Genomic DNA, 8,837 nt, shown 5'->3' on the forward strand with positions numbered 1-8,837 from the left:
TTTATATATACATACTCAAGTCATTTCTCTATTTTCCATTCCATCTGATTTATGTATATAGCATGGTTTTTGATTAGAATCTTAGAATGTTATAGTTATAACAATAGGTATATATTATGTGATACAGTTATATGTTACGTTGTAGTTAATGAGAAATTGCAACTGTTTCAGACATGACACATTCTCACCTTAGTGTTACAAATAATTTTTTCCGTATTTCAAAGAAAAAAACGTGGTTCAAGAGATGAATGGAAAGGAATAGGGATAGAGATAAGAATTATATTGTATATTATACATGCACCAATATCCTACAAGGAATGTAAACATTATGTATTACAAATATGTACTAATAAAAATTAATATGTTACACCTTGCTTTAAAAAAAATAATAATTGCAGAAGGAAAAAAACAATTGAAGTGCTGAGACAACACGGAGCACCCTAAACCCAGCACGTGCTTAGAAACTCCACACAGATTAGAAATTGTCCAGTGCATCACAGGTGGACACGAGTGGGTGATTTCCATGCACTTGACATCACTCAAAAATGTGTGCATCTATGAAATTTTAAATGGCAAAGCTATAGGTTCTGGGAGGAAGGAAACTACAAAGAGGGGTACTGTCTTGGACTGCTGCCAAGCTTGCGTGTTCTCTGAGGTCTTTTTCTGCCCCAGAAAAGGAACCCACCTTCCAGCATAGATCTGGACTCTTGCTTGCAGCATGGGCCACACTGCCACACGTGACTTCCAAGAGGTACACTTCCCACAGGGAGAAGCACCCTCGAGACGCGGGGCTGCCGACTGCTGACCAGGATGCAGACACCAGAACAGACAGGTCACAGCTAGAAACAGGCACAGGGAAAGCGATCCAGGGGCTTCCAGGGGCTGCGCACAACCAAGCACGACTGGCTGGCACAGCGCACACACATTCATTGACTGTGAGCTAACCCTTTTCCTGCACTACCGTGAACTGAGATGGGGCCATCTCAGCTTCCACGCAGACCCTGGAAAGTGTGTGTGCTTCTCAGGTCAGTGACGCCGTCCCGGCGCTCACTCCTGCTGCCCACGGTCTCCTTCCTTCACGATCCAAAGATAAGACTAGATTTAAGTCAGATTTTTAAAAAGAGGAAGAGGAGAGAAATGATTACAAAGAGAAGTTAAGGGAGGAGGAGGGGAAGGGGGGCATGTGTCCCCACACACCCACGCAGAGGAAGATTGTCCCTGCCGACAGCGTCACCATCCTCAAGATTAGCACCTTCACCACCGTCACCATTGAGTTAGAAATTACTTAAATGAGCACATATTAGTGAGAGAAAACAAAGACAAAAGGTGGTGATTTATGTAAATAAAATCACCACATGTCTTAGCTGAAACTCTACCTGGACCACACAACGTTTAGTGAAGAACCTTGAGAACATGAGCGACACAAACACCTATATGGGAAAAAAAAAAAAGCTGTCATGGCTTAGATCAAAATGTCCCTGTTGCACCTTGTGTCTTGCTGTCCCCCAAAGCCTCATGCACACATACGGGGGCTTTTCAAAGGTGACTGGATCTCTGGGGTGTGTGACCGAGGTTGGGTGTGCCACAGCTAAGTTGGCCCAGCGTAGCTCTGGGGTGGACAATGGGAAGTCCTACCTGACCGTGGCTGTCGCCAATCTAGGCTTCTACCAGAGGGAGATGACAGGCAGGCTCCCTGCTGCCACTGCCTCCTGCCACTTTCTCCTCTGTGATGCCCTCTGCCGTGGGCCCACCCAGGAACCAGCTGACTACGAACTGAAGCTTCTACAGACTATAGGCTAATGTAGACTTTTCCTCCTTTAACTTGTGAATGTTGGGTAGTTTGTACCAGAAATGAGAAAAGTAACTGAAATCCCCAAAAGATCCACATTTAGGGCGGGGGCCTGGTTACAGGTGGATCTCCAGGGACATGGCCTGCAGGGTGCATCTCCTTGCCCTCGCGGCTTCACTCTTTGCTTTCTTCTCTCGGTGATTAGTTTGGGCAACTTTGCCTCCCCCCACCCCTGCTGCCACGAAGCCGCCAGTGAAAGGCCGAAATCAGAGCCAAGACATACTGCTGAGGAGAGCCTCAGGCAGAGAATGCAGCCACCCCACAATACAGGCCACGAGGGTTGCAGCCACAGTGTCCAGCAGTCAAGCTGCCCAAGTCCCTTGGAGCTCACATCTCACCAGATGGCGTATTGGGTACTGAATACAGAGCTTTATGGTTTAATGCATCCTGCCTTTTGGCCTCACTTTGGCCTCGTGAAAAGTCTGATTCCTTTTCATCTCTGTATTTCTAGGTTTTGGAATCTATTTGCCCTGTATCACTGAATGTCACCAGCATTTAACATTCTTCTTAATTTCACAGGCCACACAGCTAAGAGTTTGCCTTGAGTCTCAGAAGAGACGTTGGATTGGATTCTTCGGCAGTGTTGAAGCCGCTATGCCTTTGGCAGTGACTAGTGATGGACTTAGTGTGCTTCGCATAGTGAGATGCATAAGATGAGCTTGGGGCAGAACGCTATAGTGTAGATCTAGGAGTCCCCCAAAGGCACATGGGGCATGCCTGGTGGGGGCACAGAGGGCATGACTTGGGGAGGCAGCCCTCCCCTCTCTCTCCTACTCCCCTCTGCCATGCCCCTCTGTGGTGCAGCCTCTTCCTTGAGGCCAAGGAACACGCTCTACAGCCATGAGCCAAAATCAGCCTCTCTTGAAGCCACGGTCCCAGTGATGGGAGACTAAGGCAGCCTGGGCTGAGGGCTTATTTCGCTTTGGAGCCCTAAGGGATGTGTTTAGAATAGGTCCACAGAGAACAGTTAAATCAGCCACCTTCATTCTGTGTCTTTGCTTAATGTCCACATTTAGTAGAAAATAAGGATTTTTTAGTGAAATACAAAGGATTTTATACATACCTCTTCATGCCAACCCAATGATGAAACCTGAACTGAACATATAAGGATAGATCAACCTGATTGAGGGAAGGAGCACGAAAACTGCATAATTTACAGGGCTTGTTTCATTGAAACAGACAAATACAGGGCAGGGAGCATGGCCTTGTGGCAGAGGGCCCTGGGTCAGCTCCCACGCTGCAACCAATCAATCACTGCAAGCGGGGCACTTTCCTATAACTCTCTTAGAAATTAATAATTAAGATTGTATTAGAATCCTTCAAAGAAATGGAACTAGGAGAGAGGGAGACAGACAGGGAGAGAGAGAGAGGGAGAGAGAAAGAGAAAGACTCAGGCAGGCAGGCAGGCAGGCAGGCAGGCAGACAGACAGACAGACAAGTTAGGAGTTGTAGGAGTTGGTCACTCAGATTTGGGGCTGGTAAGTCCGGAACCCACAGGACGGTCTGAAGGCTTGGGAGGATCTGAGGCTGCAGCTGAGTACTTCGCGGGCCTCAGAGTTCCCGTCCCGGGAGATCTCTGGTTCTCTTATACTGTCTGCCGACAGAGATGACCACAGCCTGCTTTCCCTGGGTCCCTGATTCGGCTGGCGTGCTGCTGAGGGGGAGCACTTGGCGAGCGTGTGCCTGGCCCAGGGCTCCGCCTGCAGCACCGCAGATACAGCAAGGCAGAGCCCGCTTAGTTAAAAAAAGTTAATCTCACCCCCAAACGCCGTTGGCAGCGCCGTCCAGACTGGCGCTTCTCCAACTCCCTGGAGATGCGGGCTCTCCGGGTGGGCTTCTCTAGATCAGCGTGACCGACACCAAGGGCTTTCCAGAAGCAGCTGAGAGTTGACTTCTTTTTACGACATAATCGAAGATCTTTCACTTCCCTTTTCACTATAAATTTTAAGGAAAGTGTGAGATAGACTATGATTTGCCATTTAATCTTTAGAAACACAAAATGTGGACACAGAAGGGAAAGGACTACATCAGGACAACCACGCGACACTTCCCCAAGAGCCACAGCTAGCTCTTGCCCATGACCAGTCACAACCACGCTAGGCAACCTTCCTGCCAGCATGGAGTCACCATCCTCAAGATCTCGTGCAGGCGTGCCAAGGGGCACTGCTGGGCACAGCCGAGACACAGGGCCAGCCCCCCCATGCCTGTGCACCTGACCTGTCGCCCTTAGGAGACCCTGCGCGGGGTTCACCCATGTTGCTGCAAAAGATAGGCTTTCCTTCTTTTTCCAGGCTGTATATTATTCGATTCTGCATATGTAACACCTTTTCCTTGCCCATTCATTTTTTGGTGGACATAGGGCTGGCTTCCATGTCTTGACTATTGTGAATAAAGTTGAAGTCAGCATGGAAGAACAGATGCCCTTCCACATGCCCAGTGCAGACGGATCCCTGGGCCACAGGTAGCTCTGCTATTAGCTTTTTGAGGAACCACTCACCATAGCATTTTCCTAAATGACTGTACCGATTTACCTTTCACCAACAGCATAGGAAGTGCCCTTTTCCCTATATTCTTGTCAGCACTTAGCATAATTTATCTTGCAGTTACAGCCATTCTAATAGGTCTGAGGCAATGTTTCATGATTCTAATGTGTATGTATTTAAACTTCACGAAGCATTTCGTACATTCTAAACTCTACCATAAGCATCTTAATGAATGCATTCGTTACTTCCTCAGCCCAGAGGCGGAACAGAGGTGGGAGACCTCTACAGTCTCAGGGCAGACCCGAGAGCCCCCTCACAAGCCTTTCCTCCTCTGAGCTCTGTGCTTTCCTGAGTAGACACCTGCATGTACGGTGACCTCATGGCTCGCGCTGAGTTTGTCCCTGCACAAATCGCATCCCAATTCTTTCCCGCTCTCCTCCCTTCCGCCCTTCTTCCCCTGCCCGTTTACAGAAGCTCGGCTTGTGCTGCTTTCCTCCTCCCTTTTGCCTGCCCCTTCCTGCCTTCCCCTCCCTCCCCGGCTCTCCCTCCCACTTAGTCGCGTTCTTCTTACTGCCCTGGATCCACCCTTGGTATCTGTTAAGCTCCTTAATTACCTCTTGTGTTTCTCACACAAGAGCAGCAGCACAATATTTAAACTTGTGTGTCCAATTTATTTCATGTAAGTTTTTGGTCTCGAGGTGCATCCCTCCACCTAAAACTGACTCGGCTTTATCCCTCTTTGTGGCGGAGCACTACCCTGATATAAACACCACGTTTATGTATCCAGTCAGTTTTCATGGGCGTATGTGCTGTCTCCAGGTTTGGCGACTATGAACTGCGCTGCTGTGAGCACGGATGTGCATACTTTTCTACAGTGCAATGCTTTTAACTGTTTGGAGAAGATACCTAGAAAGGGAACAGGTGGGTCAAATGGAACCTCCAGCTTTAGTTTTCTGAGGAATCTCCATACTAATTTCCACACTGGTTGTGCAAGTTTACACTCTAGCTAGCTGTGAAGGAGAGTTCCTCTTTCCCCACAGCCTGCCAGCCTTCGTTACTGGCTGAGCACTTGATGGGAGCCATTCTTTCCGCGGTGAGATGGAATCTCTGTTTTACTTGCTGTGTCTCCATCTCCATCTGAGAAGAACATGCTCATATCAGATGTCCATTTTTGGATTGAGTCTTTAAATTTTGGGCGGTCTGACTTTTTGAACGCTTTAATATTCTAGAAGTTAGTCCTTTGTCTGAAGAATAACTGATTTTTTTTTTTTTTACTATTTTGTGGGTTGTCTCATTTCTCTGCTGGCAATTTTTATTGTTGTACAAAAGCTTTTTAATTTGATATGATCCCAGCTATTGATCACTTACAGTATTTCCAGTGATTAGGTTTGTTCATGAATCTTCGCCTACGCCTGTCTTCAGGAGTTCTACCTAATTCTATCTTCCAGCAGATCAACTGTTTCTCCTTTTATAATTAGATCTTTGATCTATTTCAATTTTATTTTAGTGCATATTGAGAGACACTGGTCTCTAAGTTTAATCCTCACTGTGTGGAAATCCAGTTTTCCCAGCACCTCTTATTAAAGGGCTGTCTTTCTTCCAGTGAGTGTGCTTGGCCCCCATCAGAGACCAGTGGCCGAGTGCGTCTGGACCTGCCTCTGCCCCGTCGGATCTGTCCCACTGACTCGCGGGTCTGTTTCGTTGCCAGTACCATGCTGGGTTGGTTGTTTGTTTGATCACAGCAGCTCTGTAGTATAACTTCAGGTCAGGGATTATGACGCTCCCGCCTTCGTTGCCAAGAACTGCTTTTGCTACTGTAGGTCTCGTCCAGCTCCACCCGAAGTTTAGGATTGCTCCCTCTAATTCTGAGGGTGTGCGGTGTGCATGCTGAGTGGGATCGCACCACATCTGGGAACGCAGCCACGCTCACTGCACCGGTGATCCCTGCGCAAGGCGGGACTTCGCTCCTTGATAGCCTCTTTGATCTCCTTTTTCCTCGGTTTCTCTTTTTTTTGGGGGGGAGCGGGAATTGAACTCAGACCCCTGAGCTGGCGGGGAAGCGCCTGCTCCACTGAGCCGTCCCCCGCCCTTTTCTTCAGTTTCTGCCTCCCACCTTCTTCATGGGAATCAAAACCAACGCCCAGAACCACACAGGGCCTTGTCTGTCCACCCTCTTCACTCAAAAATGCCTCTGAAGAATAGAAAACGAGTTAAACAACAAAAGAACTTACTTAGTTCATTTTTGTGAGAATAAATAAAATGTTTAAAGTCACAGAAGTAAAGGGGTATGTTGAAAACATTTATATCAGAGAACCTCCCTGTGGTTAAAAACCTGTTCACAAGGACCACTGTTAGCAGTAACAAAGAAAACCTTCATCGGAGTTGCCTGGTGAGCAATTCCTTCTAAAATTATTTACTTAACCTGTGCCCTAGAAGTCGAAGACTTTGAAGTTGAAAGGGAATCAGATTGAAATCATTTTCTCACCTAAGAGAATGAGACGTTAAGACGGTGACATAAATCTCTGGGAAGACAGAGCTAGAAGAGTAAAAAGAAAGAAAACAAGGAAAGTCTAGGAGCAAGTCACGGTGCTCGCGCGCAGGCACGGCAGCCAAGCCGCCAGCGCCGCCCCAGGGAGAAGCTGGGCTCCAGTTTCCAGGGTGTTCTCAGTTCCAAAGCCCACGAGACTTCCTCTAGGAGCAGGGCTTGGCTGAGCAGCCGGCCTGGGCAATGTGGCGAGAGCGCGAGAGAGAAACAGCCCACCCACTGGCGCTAAGACAGACTCACGCGGCGGCCATACAGTTGGACTCAGAATTTGGGGGAGCACTGCGCAATAGGAAACCAGAAAAATAAAAGAAAACTAAGCTTTAAGCAAGGAGCATTAAACAACAAAGCAGAATTCAATATGTTTCAAAAAGAAAAATGGGATAAATTATATAAAACCTAATAGAAAAATCTGATTACCACAAATTGCTAAACATTGAGTAAGACTGAAAAAAAAGAGCAATAAAGACAAAACTTCTCCAGGAAAACAAGGACATAAGTTTGCACAACACAGATATTGAAAGAGAAAAGAATTGCTCCACAGAACTGCGTAAGTTCTAAAATACAGATGCACACAAAAACTTCTCAAAACACGCAGACTACCAGAACTCCCCATCACCAAGTGAATGGCTGAGGAGTGCTATGAACCGTAATACAGTTAATTCTTAATTTAAACCCTTCCCAAAAAATCTGCAAGCCCAGAACATTTCGCTAGCCAATTTACTAAATATTTAAAGTAGAAATGCCAGTTCTCCATGAAACGTTTGCAGCGCATGGGAGAACAAGGGTCTTCTAACTCAGGTCATGAGGCATCACCCAACTCGGAAGGCCCAACACCAACAGCACACAATTGGAAACCTAAGCAGGATTCTCATTAATATTTTTCTTACAGTTCTGAACAAAACAGTAGCATCAGAGTCCAAGGACAAGTACTGTCTGAAGGAATTGATGAAAGGTGAAAAGTCAAAGGACACAAACAAATGAAAATCAATCATATTTCTACATGTTAGCAAGCAAATTTTTAAAAGTGATACCACCTACAATAGCTAAAAATAAAATATTTGAGTAAAAATTTGAAAAATACACATATGCTGAAGGCTGAAAGACCGGATGAAATGAAAGATGGCAAATTAATGAAAAGAATTGGAATGTTCATGAATTGGGAAACCCAAATAAGAAAGAGGTTCATTCAACCCAATTGATTTACTCATTTGATATAATCCCTATCAAAATCCTAGAAGGACTTTTGCAGACATAGACAAATTAATTCCTACTTCTATTACAAACAGGAAACTTCAAAAATTTTTAAAAGAATAAAGGAGCTGGGGAGATAGCTCAGAGGCATGAGCACCTACCTGGCAAGCACAAGGGCCCCATTCCCATAAGCTGTGCGCATGGTCTTGGCTGGCCCTGGATGCCCAGCACGCCCTCTTGGCCCCAGATGCGGGCACCCACTTTGCAGCCCCAGAACCAGGTGTGGTGCACACCTGTAATCCCAGCACATGTTTTTATTATATCATGTGAAAACTTGCAATACACTAATGAAAATTTGTTCTGATAAAATGAACTGTGCAGGGACAGATGACTTGCTCGTGGTGTGATTTAGCCTGGGGATTTATTTTGAAGTTGCTCAGTCACAGTGCGGTGTCTGTTTTTCTTTCCCTTGATATTAGTTCTAAATATTTTCCTTCTTTCATGGTTATTCTTCATAGCAGATCAAGTGTATTGCCTCCCTGCCAAGATATGTAGTCAACACCTGCTGCAATTTGACATTCTGAGTTACAGATATATGACATTTTTAATCTGCATACACTTTATTTTTTTGTTTTTTTTATTTTTTTATTTTTATTTATTTGAGAGAGAGAGAGAGAGAGGTGTGTGTGTGTGTGTGGCCAGCTCAGCCCACCAGGGGGCGGGGCTGGCTGGCTTGTGGTGCTGGGGGATTGAACCGCGGTCCCTGATG

Source organism: Octodon degus, unplaced genomic scaffold (genome assembly GCF_000260255.1).
Source record: "Octodon degus isolate 3935 unplaced genomic scaffold, OctDeg1.0 scaffold00310, whole genome shotgun sequence".
NCBI classification, from domain to species: domain Eukaryota; kingdom Metazoa; phylum Chordata; class Mammalia; order Rodentia; family Octodontidae; genus Octodon; species Octodon degus.